Source organism: Pinus tabuliformis, chromosome 1_1 (assembly GCF_031772625.1).
Source record: "Pinus tabuliformis cultivar Carrire ecotype Pingquan chromosome 1_1, CPIR1, whole genome shotgun sequence".
Taxonomy (NCBI): Eukaryota; Viridiplantae; Streptophyta; class Pinopsida; order Pinales; family Pinaceae; genus Pinus; species Pinus tabuliformis.
In genome coordinates, this window is record NC_142297.1 from 556,590,149 (window position 1) to 556,610,158 (window position 20,010).

The 20,010-nt window shown below is 36.3% G+C and overlaps 1 pseudogene; it reads right to left on the bottom strand.

Moving 5' to 3' along the window:
* Positions 1 to 13,404: 13,404 nt before the first annotated feature.
* Positions 13,405 to 14,115, bottom strand: LOC149214356 (UDP-glucuronic acid decarboxylase 4 pseudogene; annotated as a pseudogene).
* Between the last annotated feature and the right edge of the window lie 5,895 nt (positions 14,116 to 20,010).

Consider the following 20,010-nt stretch of genomic DNA (forward strand, 5'->3'; position numbering starts at 1 on the left):
ATCCTTACCCACGTTGTTTGGCTCAACTTGTTCTGATGATATTTCATGAATAACTTATTGGCCATTCATTATTTTCTATGCATCATTCACTTATACAACATTCAACACAAACCTAAGATCAATTGAGTGGGCGTGATAAAGAGAAAAAACAAGTACTAGATATCGACATGACTTCAGACTCACCTCCCATCACTTCAACACCTATTGTGATGCAGGAGCATCTGGCTAACATGATAAAGATAAAATGAAGGCGGTATAGTCTCTGAAGGGGACAAAGGAGTTAATTCACTCAATGGATACGTACTTGTGTTTTTCTTTTATTAAGTTGCCTAAGTTAATTTAGTGAATTGTAATTAGGAACAATAGGAATTAGTTAATGTCATTGCTTCCAGACAGTTAATTTATTTTTGTAAAAACATAAAAAAATATATGCCAACAGACAATGAACAGTTCTATACGATAAATCACTGATGTAACCAATTGAACAAAACTAACAACAGTTAGTAACAGTTTCAGAACCCTGTTCTTAAAAGAGTGATAGAACACAATGTAAAGGGTTCGACTATCAGAGAAATAAAAAAAAAAAGAGAAAAGAGTAGTAGTTTACTGTGCATATATTCACCTCTTGAGTGTCCCTAATACTGTGTATATGATTTGTTGAAATTACGTTTGTGGAGATTTTGGGTAAAACCCTTATAGGTCACAACACCATTGGAGCAATAACAACAAGCAAAGGAGGAGCGTGACCGCACAGATTGTAGGCGCAATTTAAACAAAAAAACAGGCTTGAAATCAATTGTGTAAACAAAGTCACGAAATCTGGAGTTAACGAAACTAGCCAACCAATTAAATTCTACAGTCACCAGGTATGTGAATAAATAGCCACACAGTTTCATAACCGAATCAATATAAACGCAAGATAGCATTCTATTTCTTTATGCATATACATTCTGTTCGAAGCGAAAAGAAGGAAACCACCCCATAAAAAATATGACTCATGCTTAAGACAAGCGGGAACTAGACCTAGTAACCCTTGGTCCATTACAACAACCAAACAACAGGGATAACCTACAGAGGAACCGAGCACCGAAGGTGACTCGAAAACCAAAAACCCACTGACCCTACAATCATAGCATGAAGCCAAACAGAAGAAACTAACAGAAAGAGAATGACACTACCAGTGCTCAGTGGGAGGAGTCAAGTGTCCATGCACTGAAACCCTCGGGCGACCATACCTGCAATGACAAACAAAAAGAACAGAGTGAATGCTGGTAACATCAAAGGAGGAGGACTTCAAGACTGAACAGAGTAATTAAAACAAAAATATAGTTGGTTTTCTTACCTAACAAAGGCAAGCCACGACTTCCATAACTCCACCAGGTTGGCCCTGCTCACAAGGAGCCGAAACGTTAGGTGACTGAATAAAAAGAAACAGACATTGCTAGCATAAAACAAGCGAACTTACCATGAGAGAGTGGCAGAGGAACTAAAGGAGCTCGTCACCACAGTTCTGTCAAACCCATGGAGAAGTCGAACTTGGAACTAGAGAACCCTGTGGAGAAGTTGAACTTGGAACCAGAGAACTCTACTAGAATTGACATATCCATCAAACGACTGTAACGACCAGGAAAAGCACAAGTACCTGAACTATAGAACAAGTAAGAAGGAGCACAGAGGCATAACAATTGATTACCATCTCACAACAACAGTCGACACTTGAAAAGGAACCAAGAAGGAGCTTAATCTTACCAGGCTTATGTAACGCTTGCCAGACTAGTGAAAGGGACTGCCAAGACGAAGCAAAGCAGGGGAATGTAACCACAAAACCCACATTGAAACCACAAAGAACCACCGAGAGCACACAGTATACAGGACCGGGAGAAATAACCGAATGAATAGTCTGGGCGCGAGATTGTGAACACCTATACCAAGGCGGGCTCGGGGAATCCCAAGGAGGGACAGTTGTCAAGCAAACAGAGACCATCGTACTAATCACCAAACCCATCATTTAATTCAACATCGTTTACAATCGTCTTATAGGTAAAGGAAATCCCCATTTAATTATTACTTGCCTACACACCTGTTGTGGAATACATTGGCGGCGAATCATGTGGGTTGGCCCCATCAAGTGGTATCAGAGCAGGTTGAAGAAATCAAGGTATGGAGGTTCAAAGATGAGGACGTGGAAGAGGTGTGCACAGGGCAGCAAATGAGGGCTTGAGGGGAGAATTAAGGGCCCTTACTGCTCGCTTAGAAGCAGTCAAGGCAGGTAGGATGAGAGATCCAGAACTTGGAGATGACAGTGACGAGGAGGCAGCAACTGCCACAGACAGATCAGATGAAGAAACCCCAAAATTAAAACTGTTAAGATTGTTATTGCTAGCCAACAGCAAACCCAAACCTGAGATTCCTAACTATGATGGCAATCTGTCCGCAGATGTTTTGTTGGATTGGGTAAGTGAGTTAGATAAGTATTTTGAAAACGAAGAGATCAGTGATTACAAAAGAGTCAGATTTGCTGCAACCAAGTTAAAAGGTCACACTTCTTTATGGTGGGATAGTGTCCAGGTGGATAGGAGGAGAATGAACAAGTTGCTGATAAGGAAGTGGCCAAGGATGGTGGAAAAACTGAAAGGTAGATTTCTGTCTAAATATTATCAGGTTGAGCTTTACCGACGGGTGCAGAATTTAAGACAGAAGGGTATGACCGTAAAAGAATACACGGAGGATTTTTATCGTGTAAACTTGCAGGCCGGTTATATTGATGATACTCCAGAGAAGATAGCGAGATACATGAACGGTTTGAGGCTGGAAATACTGGATGAGATCAGTATTCTCTCTCCACGGAATATAGAAGAAGCCTTTCAGAGTGCTGTAAAGGCTGAGGAAAAAATTAATAGGAAACAGAATAACAGGAGGGGACAAGGAAATGGCAGAGGACGAGGACAATCCTATGGTAGAGGGAGAACTGCCACTAACAGCAGGGAAAGCGACAGCTCCAGAGCTTCAGGAACAATAGAGAAAGGGGATAGCACGCGAGGAAGACGACCGTATCAGTGAGGAAGAGGAAATGGTCGAGGAAGGGGCGCTAATGTCCAGTGCTACAGGTGCCACAAGTGGGGCACAAATCCTACGAATCCCTGGAAGCTGAGCATGCTGGCCAAAGGGGAACATTTGATGCACAGCCTGAGGAAGCTGAAGCACCACCCCAGGAGGTTGAAAATGTGGCAGAAACAGGAGAGGCATTAGTTTTAAATAAAGTATTGTTGAAGCTAGCCAAGGAGACGGCTGAGCAAACCCAACGAAAGGCACTGTTCTGAAAAGTTTGCAAATCACATGGAAAATGATGTAAAATGATCATAGATAGTGGGAGTACAGATAATTTAGTTTCCACTGAGATGGTGGAGAAGCTGGGTTTGAAGCGATTTAAGCATCCCACACCTTACAAGGTGTCGTGGCTACAGAAAGGCCACCAACTATTAGTAGATGAACAGTGTGAGGTTGAATTTCACATTGGAAAATACTAGGACAAGGTTGTCTGTGATATTATGCCAATGGATGTGTGTCATATACTGCTAGGGAGACCGTGGCAGTTTGATAGGAAAGTGATGCATGATGGGAAGATGAATTGTTACAAATTTGTGAAAGATGGAGTCAAGCATACGCTTGTACCCATCAAAGAGGAGGATACAACAGGAGCCAGTGGAACAAAAGTATTACTGATAGGAGGAAAACAATTTATTAAACAGCTTGAGGAAAGCGAGGTGAATTACGCGGTCATGAGGAGAACTAAGACTACGTTGCTGAACACATAAATATTAGAATTGCCTACAGAGATTCAAGGGATGTTAGAAGAATTTAAGGACATTGTAGTTCACGACTTACTGGACAAGTTACCTCCCAATAGGAGCATTAGCCATCATATCGATTTCATACCCGGAGCAAGTCTACCAAATAAAGCAGGGTATCGAATGAGCCTGAAAGATAATGAAGAGATTCGTAAACAGGTGCAAGAGTTGCTGGATAAGGTGCTACTCAAAGAAAGCTTGAGCCCTTGTGCGGTACCAACAGTACTCGCACCTAAGAAGGGCGGAGAATGGCGGATGTGTACGGATTCACGAGCTATCAATAAAATCACTATTCAGTAAAGATTTCCCTTACCCAGAGTGGAAGATATGATGGATTGTCTTAGCGGGGCAGCTTATTTTACGAAGATTGATATGAAGAGTGGATATCATCAGATCAGGATCAGAGAAGGAGACGAGTGGAAGATAGCCTTCAAGACCAATGAAGGGCTGTACGAATGGCTAGTCATGCCATTCGGTTTGAGCAACGCTCCTAGTACTTTTATGAGATTGATGAATGAGATGTTAAAAGAATTTATTGGCAAGTTTGTGATAGTCTATCTTGACAATATTTTGATTTTCAGCAGAACGAAGGGAGAAGTTACAACAGAAAAAACTACTGATAAACTTAAAAAAATGTACTTTCCTGTAGAACAAACTGGTTTATTTGGGGTTTGTAATCGCGGAAAATTAATTGAAGATGGATCCAGAAAAGATCGCAAAAATCATCAATTGGTCGTCACCAAAGAGCTTGTTTGAGGTATGTAGCTTTCACGGATTGGCGAGTTTTTATCGAAAGTTTATTAGAAATTTCAGTGAAATCTGTGCACCAATGCTAGACACCATAAAAAAGGCCAGTTAATCTTTTTGTTGGACCAGAGCAGTGGAGGACAACTTTCAGCTTTTGAAGCGGAAGATTACAGAGAGACCAATTTTAAGGTTGCCCGAATTTAACAAGTTTTTTCAGGTTCGATGTGATGCAAGTGGAACAGCTATTGGTGCAGTGCTCAGTCAGGAAGATAGACCGGTGGCGTTCTTTAGTGAAAAATTGAACGAAAGTATGCAAAAATATTCCTCGTATGACAAGGAATTTTATGCCGTAGTCCAACCTTTAAAGAATTGGAGACACTACCTACTGGGCAACGAGTTTGTATTATTTTCTGATAATTCAGTGCTGCAATATGTAATGCAACAACACAAAGTAAACCATAAGCACGCCAAATGGGTGGAATATCTGCAAAGTTTTACTTTCGCGCTAAAACACATCAGTAGGCAAGCCAATAAAGTGGTTGATGCTTTGAGTAGAAGAACTTTGCTCTTGCAAGAAAGTACAAGAAAAGTGATGGGATTCGAACATCTAAAGGATTTGTACCAAATCGACACGAATTTCAAGGAAGCCTTTGAAGCCTGTCAAAATTCCGTGCTGAGAAATACAAGTCCGTGGTTGGATTACAATTTGTAGGAAGGACTATTGTTCAGAGGTTGACAGTTGTGTATCCCGGACTGTTCGATGAGGGAAAATATTATATAGGAGAAACATAGTGGAGTTCTAGCCGGTCATTTCGGCATAAACAAAACTTTGGAGAAACTCGGACATTTTTATTACTGGCCTAGAATTCGCAGGGATGTGCAGGGATATGTGAACCAATGTAAAGTCTGTCAATTGGAGAAAGGACATAGCTAGAATACTGGAATTTACACACCACTACCTATTCCGAGCAGGCCATGGGACTCCGTCAGCATTGACTTTCTCTTGGGACTGCCTAGAACGCAGTGGGGGTATGACTCAGTGATGGTGGTGGTAGACAGGTTTTAAAAAATGGTGCATTTTATCCCCTGCCCAAAAACTAGTGATGCCACGTATATAGATCACTTATTTTTTATGGAGATTGTTAGATTACACGGCCTACCCAAATCTATTGCTTCTGACAGGGACGTAAAATTCACAGGACAATTTTGGCACACCCTGTGGAAAAAGTTGGGTACGCAATTGAATTTCAGCTCTGCATATCATCCGCAGACTGATCGACAAACAGAAGTAGTGAACAGGAGTTTGGGAAATTTGTTACGGAGTTTGACTGGGGAAAATTCATGACTGTGGGATCGTGCTCTCGCTCAGGCGGAATTCGCTTAAAATGATTCACCAAATCGTAGCACCGGACACAACCCATTCTAAATCTTGTACAACATGCATCCTCGGGGAATACATGAACTGCAAGATTTGGGAAAGTTGGAGCGGAGAAGCGTGGATGGCGAAGACTTTGCCGAAGCAATGAATGAACTACACGAACGGGTAAAGTAAAGTTGCAGGACAACGTGAAGAAATATAAGCTGAAATCAAATTCAAGACGGAGAGAAGTCCAATTTAATGTTGGAGATGAGTTCCTTGCACACTTACGCAAAGAACGATTTCCTAAGGGCACATATAATAAGTTAAAATTTAAAAAGATTGGTCCCTACAAGATTTTGCGTAAGTTCTCAGCCAACGCCTATGAAATTCAGCTGCCACTTGATATATGCATATCACCTATTTTCAATGTGGTAGACCTATTTCCATGTACTGCCCACACAGAGGAAGACAGTGCGGTACAGTTAGAACGGGACACCCAACAGACAATGAACAGTTCTATACGATAAATAACTGATGTAACCAATTGAACATAACTAACAGCAGTTAGTAACAGTTTCAGAACCCTATTCTTAAAAGAGGGATAGAACACAATGTAAAGGGTTTGACTGTCAGAGAAATAAAAAAAAAAAGAGAAAAGGGTAGTAGTTTACTGTGCATATATTCACCTCTTCAGTGTCCCTAATACTGTGTATATGATTTGTTGAAATTACGTTTGTGGAGATTTTGGGTAAAACCCTTACAGGTCACAACGCCATTGGATCGATAACTACAAGCAGAGGAGGAGCGTGACTGCGTAGATTGCAGGCGGAATTTAAACAAACAAACAGGCTTGAAATCAATTGTGTAAACAAAGTCATGAAAACTGGAGTTAATGAAACCAACCAACCAATTAAATTCTACAGTCACCAGGTATGTGAATAAATAGCCACATAGTTTCATAACCGAATCAATATAAGCACAAGATAGCATTCTATTTTTTTATGCATATACATTCTATTCGAAGCGAAAAGAAGGAAACCACCCCATAAAAAATATGACTCATGCTTAAGACAAGCGGGAACCAGACCCAGTAACCTTCGGTGCATTACAGCAACCAAACAACAGTGACAACCTACAGAGGAACCGAGCACCGAAGGTGACTCGAAAACCAAAAACCCACCAACCCTACAGTCACAACATGAAGTCGAACAGAAGCAACTAACAAACAGAGAATGACACTACCCGTGCTCAGTGGGAGGAGTCAAGTGTCCATGCGCTGAAACCCTCGGGCGACCATACCTGCAACGACAAACAAAAAGAACGGAGTGAATGCTGGTAATATCAAAGGAGGAGGACTTCAAAACTGAACAGAGTAATTAAAACAAAAATACAGTTGGTTTGCTTACCTGACGAAGGCAAGCCGCGACTGCCATAACTCCACCAGGTTGGCCCTGCTCACAAGGAGCCAAAATGTTAGGTGACTGAATAAAAAGAAACAGACATTGCTAGCATAGAACAAGCGAACTTACCCTGAGAGAGTGGCGGAGGAACTGAAGGAGCTCGTCACCATAGTTCTGTCAAACCCATGGAGAAGTCAAACTTGGAACCAGAGAACCCTACCAGAATTGACATATCCAGCAAACGACTGTAACGACCAGGAAAAGCACAAGTACCGGAACTGTAGAACAAGAAAGAAGGAGCACAGAGGCATAACAATTGATTACCAGCTCACAACAACAGTCGACGCTTGAAAAGGAACCAAGAAGGAGCTGAATCTTCCCAGGCTTATGTAACCCTTGCCAGACCAGTGAAAGAGACTGCTAAGACGAAGCGAAGCAAGGGAATGCAACCACAAACCCACATTGAAACCGCAAAGAACCACCGAGAGCACACAATATACAGGACCGTGAGAAATGACCGAATGAATAGTCTAGGTGCGAGATTGTGAACACCTATACCAAGGCGGGCTCGGGGAATCCCAAGGAGGGACAGTTTTCAAGCAAATAGAGACCATCGTACTAATCACCAGACCCATCATTTAATTCAACATAGTTTACAATCGTTTGTATAGCTAAAGGAAATCCCCATTTAATTATTACTTGCTTACACACCCATTGTGGAATACATTGGCGGCGAATCACGTGGGCTGGCCCCATCATATTGTATAAGTGAATGATGCATATAAATAATGAATGGCCAATAGACTCAATCGACTAGCCTACTCAAGTTGACACAAAAGATTGTATTGCAAGTCTACCAACTCTATAGTCAATTCAACCCACTAAATTGGTATAATAAAGTTGGCTCAAATGGTTAAATTGTTGTAACTGCTTATATATTAAAAAAAATACACACACACATATATATGCTTGTACTCAACTCTATGTACTAGTCTTGATTGGTTGTTGAAGATATCTAATATAAGCGTTAATTTTTTGACTATCTAATACTTTGTGTCTCTTCTTTTCTTTGCATTGCATATGCTTATGTAGTTTACTTATTCCTTTCCATTGGCAACCCATGCACACTTTATACTAAATTACAATAACAACCTTTAGTCTTTACTATTTTTATTTTTTTTCTCTTCCTTATAATTTTATATGACTATACATCATTATCAAAAAATTAATTTTACACAATTTGAAAATTACAATGAAAATATAGAGCATCTAAATAATTATTACTATTCTACTATTCTCCTAAAAAGCAGATTTAAAATAAAATACGATCAATCCCATCAAATTTGTGAAATTAGATTTTTTTTTTTTAAATTTATAAAATTTACCATATACTAAGAACAAAATCACTCAATTTACCATATCAAAATAATTATTCAATTTTTAAAAATTAATAAAATTTTACCGGGAACAAATCACTCAATTTACACCATCAAAATAATTATTCAATTTTAAAAATTAATAAAATTTACCATTTGCTAAGAACAAAATAATTATTCAATTTACCATATCAAGGCAGATCGAATGGTTGACCTTATCAAAGTGGATTGAGTTATATACAGAGATACCAAAAAAATTATTCATGTTTTTATGTCACTCATCACATTAAATCTCCATATTTTTTTGCTATAAAAAATTAATCACTTTTTAAACATATAGTTTACCTAAGTTTTACTGTATTGAAAAAAGAATGATACATTCTAACAACATAATAACCAATTAACTGTAATATAAATACATAATTAAGAGAAAATCGATACTTCATATATAAGAATTTTCATAAATCTAAACATAGAAAAGGAGCACAGTTTGTCTACATATATCCAGTCAGAATGGTTAAACTTGTGTTTTGTGTATAATTTATGAGCAATGCACTAATTAGAAGTGTATTAATTTCATCTATTCAGAGCAAGCCCATGATTTATGGATAACTTCTGGACAATGAACATATTAAAGTATTAAGTTGAAAACACATTTCACTGAACTAAAGTTCTTAAACTATTTATTTATTCAGGGCACCCATTATGAAAAATATGATGGAGAACAAAGAAACCACATACCTTAAAATATAAACTTCAAATGTGGAAAAGAAGATTGACATACAGATACTCTTAGACAATGTTTATTTGCATAACTATACCTTGCAACTAAATTCAAACTACAAAAAAATGAAAGGGAACAGATGACTGGGCCACAGGCCCATATAACAAAAGCACATCTTTTGGTGGGCTGTTTACAGAGACAAACTTAGATAAACTATTTACCATGAAACTGTAGCAGAATCTTGTCTTAAGCTTAATGATTACAAAAACTTATTCATTCGCCTTCTTTGCATCTCTCACAGTTGCCCTCATATTTTTTTGCTATAATTACACTGGAGTCAGAAAATCTTTTCAAACCCAGAAGTTATTTCAGGAAGCTCAGCTCGTGGATGTATTGGGAGCATCTTGATAGTGTAACTGTCATTGTTTGCAATCAAGGAGTACTTCTGAAAAGGCAACCCAACAGATCAATTTCTTCGTTATCAAAAGTTGAAACCTTTACATGAACCTTCTTCAAAAATTTCAGGGAAAGGTTTAAGCTGGATACTTCCATGCTTTTTGCTTTGGTCTGCCATCCAAATTTTGCATGAAAAATCTCTCTACAAGATAACAATATCATGGTAATATTAAAGCTAAAAGCATTAGGATGACTAACCTTGAACCAGTCAATTTCTATTGAGAGATCTTCAAGATTGAAAAACCTGCCAAAAGCTTCAATTGAGAGCACCTGTGCACGAAAATGAAGAGTAGTTCCTCCAAGCCCATTGAATCCATGAAGGTCACGCACTTCCCTACGGTACCCATGAAGGGTAACTTTTCTCAACATGTTTGTAGTAGAAAACCCTGTAATTACATTAACCTCTGTAGTGGATAAATGCAGAAACCCACAAGAACTAGCCTCCAACCTTGACATACTTGGACAATCATCTACTATGAAATTCACTAGTTGGGGGCAATTCATTATTATTTGTGGGCAGTCAAGTCCATTTAAATCTAAATACTTGAGATTCAGAGCAGAGATTTTCAAACTGTTCAGCCCTCGACAACGACAGACTATCAAGTTTTCAAGAAGATGGCATTGTGCTACGAGCTGCTCAATTATATCATCATTTGTATAAATATATGATAGAAAACAGGTTACAAGGCAACTGAATCCACTAAAATAAGGAGGCAGATTTGTTAACGTGAACCAGTGCAGCTTAAAAAATGTGAGGCAGTTGGAAGAAAAGAAGGATTTTGGAACATCCAGCAACATGCCATTTCCCAGAGTGATTTGTTTCACTCTTTTCAAACATGCAGAATGGACCCATTTCTGAAAGGGAAGCGCTGAGTCGAAGAGGAAGGTGAGTGAGCAGCGCGCGGCTGACCATTTCCTCAATTCGAATTGGAACCAGCAATAATACTACGCGGCTTCAATTCCAACTCATCCCCGATCTGTCAGGGGATGCCAGGCCCTCCAGCTGCGATCGTCAGGCCCTCCAACTACGATCGGATTTTTTGTCAGGGAATGGTAGGGAATGTCAGGATTTCTAGGAGAGGGTGGCGGAAAAGGAGGGTCGCGGAGCTAGGGGAGGGTGGCAGAGGTCGGAGGGATTTCCGATGGCCGGAGCCGGACGATTTTCCAGCCGATGATGAAAAACGGGCCATTCTACCACCTAGGTAGACTACTAGACAACCCCATTCCTTTGTCAGATTATGGGAATCACACGATCTGATTTAATTTACCCAAACAAGAAATTCAATGATGAAATTGTGGTTTTGTTTTAATAGACAACCCCATTTCCTTGTCCGATTATGGGACTAACAGTACAATTTGGGTGGCGTCAATAGATTCCAGTACAGTTTGGGTGGTATCAATAGGGTATATATGGAGTTAGCATCTTGAAATTTTTTAAGGCATTTCAGTTATGCAGGAGTTACCTATCAAAGTTGTGATTTCAATAAATTTACGTGAGATTTTAGAAAAATTAAACTGGAAAAACCATATAAAAAACTTCCAAAAAATCACACTAAAGACAACTTATTTTTTCAATCTTAATTTGTCTTATTTGTTAAAATATAATATTTAACGTATATAATAAAAATTATACTAGGACATGAAATTTAATTTTCCATATCATATTTAATATTTGTGATATTATTATTAATATATTCTTATTGTAATAAATTAATAATTTTCTTATTATATCTTTATCTCATTAAAAGGAAATAATATAGGATAGAATAACAATAATGGACTAACCATATAATATATAATATTCATAGTATTATTATTAACATAGTTTTACTATATAATAAATTAACGATTTACTTATTATATTGTTTTCTGGTTATATGATAATAATATAATATTTGATGTACTATAATTAAATAACTATATAAAATTTAATATTCTTATTATTATTAACATATTTTTAATATACAATAAATTAATGATGATTTGAATTAAAATATTTTTTGTATTTAAGATTCTATTATTTATAATACATTCAGTTTTTACTTTACAATAAAGATAAAAGTCAGATTTAATTAAAAAGAAGGAGTTACAGCTCACATGTGAGTACTGCACCTGGAGACTACACTCAAACAAAGAGAACTCTCTCCGTACAATCTACTTACATCCAATGAGCAATTACATCATTAAATACTTTACTAGAACTCAGGAAGTTGCAACCAAACTCCTAAACTCAAGGAACAAATCCTAAACTAAGGAGATACATTACAACTTGTGTAACCATTTCTCCATTAATACAAAATAATATTAATTATTTTCAACTCCCCCCCTTAATGGAGAAAGGATTATCCTGAACTCCTAGCATCCTTCTAAACAATTCAAACTTTACATGCCCAAGAGGCTTACTAAACATATCAGCCATGTTATCACAAGTTTTACAATGTTCAACACACATCTCTTTTGACAGTAGTTTCTTTCGATGAAACAGAGCTACAGTGCTCTGCTTTTTGCTGCTCCATGCTATGACCCCGGATCCAATGCTGAATGCGTAACCTGTGATAGACCTTCGATCATCCAAGTTACCTGCCCAATCAGAATCCAAAAATCCTGCTAGAATAACCATTCTGAACCTTTCCAGCAAGCTTCTGGCATACTTCCCTTGAGTAAGAAAGGTTTGTCCAGAGTCTTTCCATCTTATGCACTTGTGACATCTGATTTCTTTAATCAAATTGTTAGCATTCCCTGTTACAATGATATCATCTACATACAAAGAAATCAAACTAATTTTCCTCTGTTTATTAAACTTGGTATACAAATTTGGATCATTCAAGCTCCTATGAAAGCCATGCTGTACAAAAAATGAGTCAGTTTTCTCATACCACGACCTGGGTGCCTGTTTTAAACCATAAAGTACCTTTTTCAATTTACACACAAGATGTTCCTACCCCTTTTTCACAAAACCTTTAGGCTGTACTAAATAAATTTCTTCCTTCAAGTCACCATTCAGAAATGCAGATTTAACATCTAGCTGGTGTAGCTGCCATTTGTGTTTTGTTGCTAAGGAAATTCACATTCTAATGGTGTTTAATTTGGCTACAGGAGCAAAGGTGTCATCGAAATCTATTTCCTCTTGCTGTGAGTAACCCTTTGCTACCACTCTAGCTTTAAGTTTCTCTATACTCCCTTCTGCATTTATTTTTAGTTTATACAGCCATTTGCATCCTATGGGGGTTTTACCTTCAGGAAATTCAACCAAATCCCAAGTATGGTTTCCGTTTATTGATTCTATTTCCTCATACATTGCACCCCTCCATGCATCAGATTTACTTACTTCCTCATAATTTGCAGGTTCTACAATGTTTAAAAACTTTGACATTAATGCATAGTCTTTCAATTTAGAAGGTAATCGAGTATTCCTACTTGATCTCCTTCGTAGGGGACTTACCTCAAATCTGTCTATTTTAGCCTTTTCTGGGCTTGCATTATTGATTACATTTCATGTTACTTCTTCTTCTCGTTTCTGCTTCTGCTCTTCATCTTCCTTACTGTTTTCTTCCATTAGCAATGGAATGTCCCAATCACTGTTAGAGTCATCCTTTCCTTCTTCAATCTGTTCTAGTTCTAACATTGTAAATTCACCAGGATTCCCAGGATTGAAAGGACCAACATGTTCACCCTCCATAAGTTGCATAAGGCCTTCAACCAGATCAAAAACGAACTGGAAGCTCCGTGTCTGTTTCGCATTTCCAAAGACTGTCAAAGGCTCCTTGCACAAAGCCTGAGCAACAAAATTACTTGCAACCCGACCATCATCACGGCACATTCGTAGATTAAAAATTCGAGCATTACGAACCTCAACATTTGCCCCAACACACTTGGCAAGTCTCGATATGTTCAAGATTCCCACATCATTAGTTTTGATAGTCTTCACAGGATTGTGTTTGTAATGAACAGGGGAAGTGGGGCAAGCCAAATGGTAGATCTGATCAACCTCCAATAATAAGGGTTCCACAACATCATGCATTATCCGTTCAAACCTTAGATTGCCAAAAAGATGAAAAACATTTTCCCTCCTTCCCTTGAAGAAATTGTCGACAACAATAACATTGTCGCATCTTGCCATGAGCTTGTCAGCTCCACCCATCACGACAACTCGCAGGGACTTTCTCTTCAAACCTTGGAGTACTTTAGCGCCCGAATTCACCATCGAACCCGAATGATACTAAGCACACCGAGAAACAGGCATCTCATAAACAACCCGATGAGGTTTTTTGGGCACAAACCTTCCATTTTAATTAACATTAGAAGCCAAAAAACCATGCTGAAGGATAAAGAAAGTTGATGCGAAGGCGATTCCTATCAAAATTAACAGCAACCGTTGCTCCCTGAGCAAATAATCTACTGGCCTAATAATAGACCACGTCTTTTCTAGCTTAAGAGAGTACTCATCACTGTTATTCATATTGGACTGATAAATTTCTGATCCTCTCATGAATCAGTTTTCAATGAGCCACCACCGGGCAAGTCCGATCTGCTGCCACCAAAGAGAACAGGAACTCCAATGCGCCACCACCGGGTAAGTCCGATCTGCTACCACTTAACAGATCAGGAACTCCAATGCACCACCACCGGGAAAGTCTGATCTGTTGCCACCACACAAATTAGGAACTTCAATGCGCCACCACCAGGCAAATCCGATCTGCTGCCACCGAGTAGATCAGGAACTTCAATGCACCACCACCGGGCAAGTCCGATCTGCTGCCACCGAGTAGATTAGGAACTCCAAAGCGCCACCACCAGGAAAGTTCGATCTACTTCCACCAAGTAGATCAGGAACTCCAATGCGCCACCACCGGGCTACTCCGATCTATTGCCACTGAACGGATCTGAAAATTCAAAGTGCCACCACCGGGCATCTTCGATTTGCAAAAAAATTGCAGATTTTTCAAAGAGAAAGAGGTTGGCGCTCTTCGACAGTGAAATACCCATGTCAGAAACAAAATGCATGCGTCTTACGAAATTGGCGCATTTAAAGCTTGATTTTCCGCACCAGTAGGACTTTTTGGCACGCTTATCACCCTCAAAACCGTGCCAAGTGGCACGTTTGTTCCTTAAAATACCGTGCCAGCTCTTCCTTCCACTCAAAAATGGCACGACTGTTCGTGACGAAACTGCACCAACACTTTCTTGCGCTCAGAGATGATCAATCATCTGAGACCTATGCTCTAGGTGTTATTGTAGTCCACCTGATTCTACAAATGCCGCCACTACAGTTCTGTAATCAATGATGCATCCTAAAAAAAAAATTAAGGCTATCCCTACTTTGTGCTTTGATACCAAGATAAAAATCAGATTTGAATTAAAAAGGAGGAGTTACAGCTCACAGGTGAGTACTGCACCTAGAGACTGCACTCAAACAAAGAGAACTCTCTCCGTACACTCTACTTACATCCAATGAGCAATTACATCATTAAGTACTTTACTAGAACTCAAGAACTTGCAACCAAACCCCTAAACTCAAGGAACAAATCCTAAACGAAGGAGATACGTTACAACTTGTGTAACCATTTCTCTAGTAATACAAAATAATATTAATTATTTTCAAATAATAAATTAATAATTTGAATTAAAATATTTTTTGTATTTAAGTTTATGTAATTTATAATAAATTAAGTAAAGTCTTTGGATAGAAATCACATAAATTTTTTTTTCTTATTATGTTTTATTTAGTTAAAATCTAATAATTCATTAATTATATATCATATTATCATTAATATATATTTTTTTAATGTTTAATTTTTTTTATTTTTTTTTATAAATATATTTTACAAGTCGATAATTTTCAAACATTAAAAATTATATTACATCTATTAATTTATTCTATATTAATATGTTAAAAATTTAGGGCATTATAATAAATCTGTAACCTCATGAATATTATTAAGAATTCAGAGTTTAGTACAGTAGTGTTATGGTTTAGAGCCTTTATGTTATTGGGTAGCACTAAAACATGGTTTCAGATATCATGATGTTGATTTTATCGAATTACGTTAATCGCACATTCTTTAATACCTTCTAAATAGTAATTATTCTAGTTTAAGTGACGCATAAATCATAATCAATATTATAATAATAAAGGGGAATCCATCATAAATGAGTTTCAAATTCAATAATAACAATACATCAGTTACCTAACACAGAATTCACTACAATAGTAGCATAGGAAAAATTAAGGGAACATGCGTCTCAGTTAATTTTGAAATAACCTGAAATGGCCCTGGCATGCCGAAGCCATTTCATCATAGTCAAACTCTATCTCCTCATGGAGGGGAGCTTCTTTGGTGGTGTGGACACTGTTCTCCACCATAATTTTGGGAGGGAAAACCTAGATCCATATTCTTTCCATCGGAAGGATTTCACAAATCTGTCAAAATCTGTGACCAATCTACCAGGGAATCTTCTAAATGTAGAGCATTATGATCCCTGAATTGATGTTACATCGATTCTCTATTATTACATATCGTTTAGGCCGTTATATTTCCAGTGAGTGGTAAAAAATAAATCCTTTTTTAACTTTTCCAAAAGGATTTAAATAGATTTTGGAAAGGTGATTTAATAAATAACAAGAGTATAATTTTAAAATTACCTGATTTTCTTAGGTAATGAGTATTGGTTACATTTAAAGGTCAAGATCATCTCTACTTTTCCACAATATTAAATAAATTATATAGTTATATTGTATTGGTGTACTCACTATTTTAGCTGTCATTTAATGAAATATTTCTTAAAAGGTTTAGACACATTGTCTTTGTGAATCTCTATTTGAATTCCTTTGTTATTTATAATATTGATTCTTGTCAAGATGGAAATTGATATCACATCTAATTTATTTCAGGTTTTTGAAACTTATACTTGTTTTTTTATGACCTCTTCCTCCAACACTCATTCAAATTCTATTTCTTTTGTTATAACTTAAGCATCACATTGGGGGCTTATTAGTAAGATTAATTACAAGTAATTCCCTATAGCAATCCAATTAGCAATGAAAATGTTATGAAGTATTATGTAAAGTATGTGGTTCAATGTTCAAATCCACCTAATTTATTGTTTAACCTGTGTATTGTGGCACAGGTGCTTTCACCTAGAGGTTTTAGTTGTAGCAGTTCAAATTGACCCGTATCATGAAAGTACCAATTGCATATTCCTAGCCACAAACAAGTATAATAATAATAATAATTACAAATATGTTGTTGAATGTCAATTTTGAATACCAAATAGTAGACATTGAGCAAACCCAAGGAAATTAAGTTCTCTCTTTTATCATGTTCACCATATTCTATTTCACAAAGAGTATCAAACATGTTGGCTCAAAATTTATTGACTACAATTGTATGTGCTTTCCTATTAAAATTCATGATTTGAAATCTAATATGATTATTTTTTAGCACATTGGTGGGTTCATTCAACCATGTAGTAAGTAATTCAAGGCATACTCCTAATACAATGGATAATGTGAACAAAATATATAATTAAATAATTGAATATGAACCTCTCAATAATACACCAATCTTATATTATTTTGGTACAACTCATTATAAAGATAGTGTACATGCTCTCTTTGCTTCACATACAACGATTTAATGATTATGTTTGGGATTAGAAACCATATTAAGATTTGATATTTTTTTTTTATCTTTTATGTTATTGATTAAGTTTAGATATGAACTTGTAAAAAGAAAACCTTGTCAACATCACAAAACCTAAAATTGGGATACAAATTATAAAAATTATTGTTTATTTCATTCAATTAATAGCATCATCAAATCTTTACTCCTTTGTTCTCCACAATGATCATTCTTATTTTCCCAATTCCATGCATCTTTATCTATCAATCTCATTCACTTTCTTCTTCTTCATTATGGCAACATTGACTTTACTATGACTATATACTTTGGAAATATTTTGAGAAATATCCATATCTCTCTTTGCTTTGCCTCATCCCAAGCCTAAGATCAGGGAGATATATCACTGGTAGCATTAATGCTTGGAGCAACACTTTTAAAGCTAGATGATATTTTCAAGAAATCTAGAGAGAAGATAATAAGATTTTTATTATCATCAAACTTATGCATTAAAGATTGTGCTCTAAAACCTTAATCATTCATAAAGTTTCACATAGTTTGACCGATCAAATGAGAAATCAATATTCTCAATACAAACAACATGTACTTGGTGTTGTAGATAAGTAGATTATTTAGTTTTTTGTTCTTATGAATTTTGGGAATCTCCAAATCACAAACCAATTAACATACATAATAGGCAACATATGCAATCATGTTTTTAGAGGCTTATCATTCAAGAAGAATATTTTCATTGCTTTTATAGTGTTTTGATAGAATTATCACCCTTAGACAAAGTCTTTAAGACCAATTACATTTCTTCTTGTGTAATTAAAGATAAAATGAACATAATTCAAATGGTTAAACATGATTGGGATGTGCTCAAAATATGGATATAGGATTTTAGTGTTCATTTATCATATAGATACATAGATTACATCCTTTATTATATGAGAATTTATAAAAATGTCAAATTTTGTGGTTGTATAAAAAATTATGGTCTTTAACACTGAAATTCCTTTGAACAAAAAACATTTCAATGAACTTTTAGTATGATTAATGTATTTATAACTTATTACATAATATTAAAATTACAATGTACACTTACTATTACTTTTTACTAAGATTTCAACTTATTATATATTTGAGTACTTCATTATTTAAGTATGATTAGGTTATGTTCAATATATGAATATATGATACACTACTCTACATACATTAAAATTTCTATTATATAAGTGTTCACAAAAATGTTTGATTGTGTGACTTTCTTTAAACTTTTATATTATCATTTTTAACACTTTCAATATCATATTTAAAATTACATATTATGTTTATTACAATTTTTATTGAAATTTAATTTATATATGTTGTTGATTAAAATTTAACATTTCAAATAATTGGAATGGAAATATGTTTATTTATTTATTTTTTGAAGAATGGTTTAATTTATTTTTTCAATTGAAATACAATTTTTTTTTTCAAACTTTTTATTGTCAAAATGATTGAATGAAGATATAAAAGTCAAACTAGAATGTAAGAGTAGCACTTCAACTTCCCCAACACGTGTCCAGTCACTATGACAATGTTGAAATTTAAGGGATTAGACACGAAAGGCGGGTGGAGATTAAAAGATGCTTCCACTTTGTAGTTAATCCACGCAAGATGACATGTAAAGGCTATACTTAAGGCTATTTTATGATGTGGATCAACCACTCCACTTTTTGAAATCATGGAAAATATCAAGAACATATATGTCTTAGCATTGATGGCTAGGACAGAAAATAAACTCTACATGTCAGTAGTGGACAAGGGACATGGGTAAGTAATCATCGACTATTTCACCATTATTGCAGTTGTAACCCATGATTTAACTTGTTTTTTTTTCGACTCCATGTTGTTTAGAAAGGTATAGAATTTAAGGTTTTTAAATGGTGGATTATTTGAGTGTGAATGAAAAAATATACAACGAAAAACTTGTTATGGTTTCACTACCTTCAAATTTCTCTTAGAGAAATGGGATCCTCCCCTAGAATTCCCTCTTATGGAGAATTCCTATCTAGGTCTCCTCCTTTGCAGGTGGCATACAAGTTCATGTTGTTTTAGTCTTAGCTTCTCTAATTTTGTTATTTTTATAGGCTCATTATTTTATATCTCATGTGTCTAGATAGCTTTTATGGTCTTTATTCTTAGTGTCTAAGATTCCATGTCGTAGGGTAGTGCATTGTGGTTGCATTATTCATTTTGATTATTCATTCTAATTACACATTTAGAATCCCTTCCTATCATGGTTTTTGATTAAAGAGTGCTATTACGTGTCATGCTTCCTTCTCTTTGGTCCTATACTTTGTCGAGGTCTTACTCTCTTTTCTTCTAAGGGTACTCTCAATATAACACAATAAACTTCTTCTGGACCTTCCCTAATGCTCTATCTCTCCTCGCTCATTCTCAAACCAACTATTTCACTATGCCTTGAGCTTCAT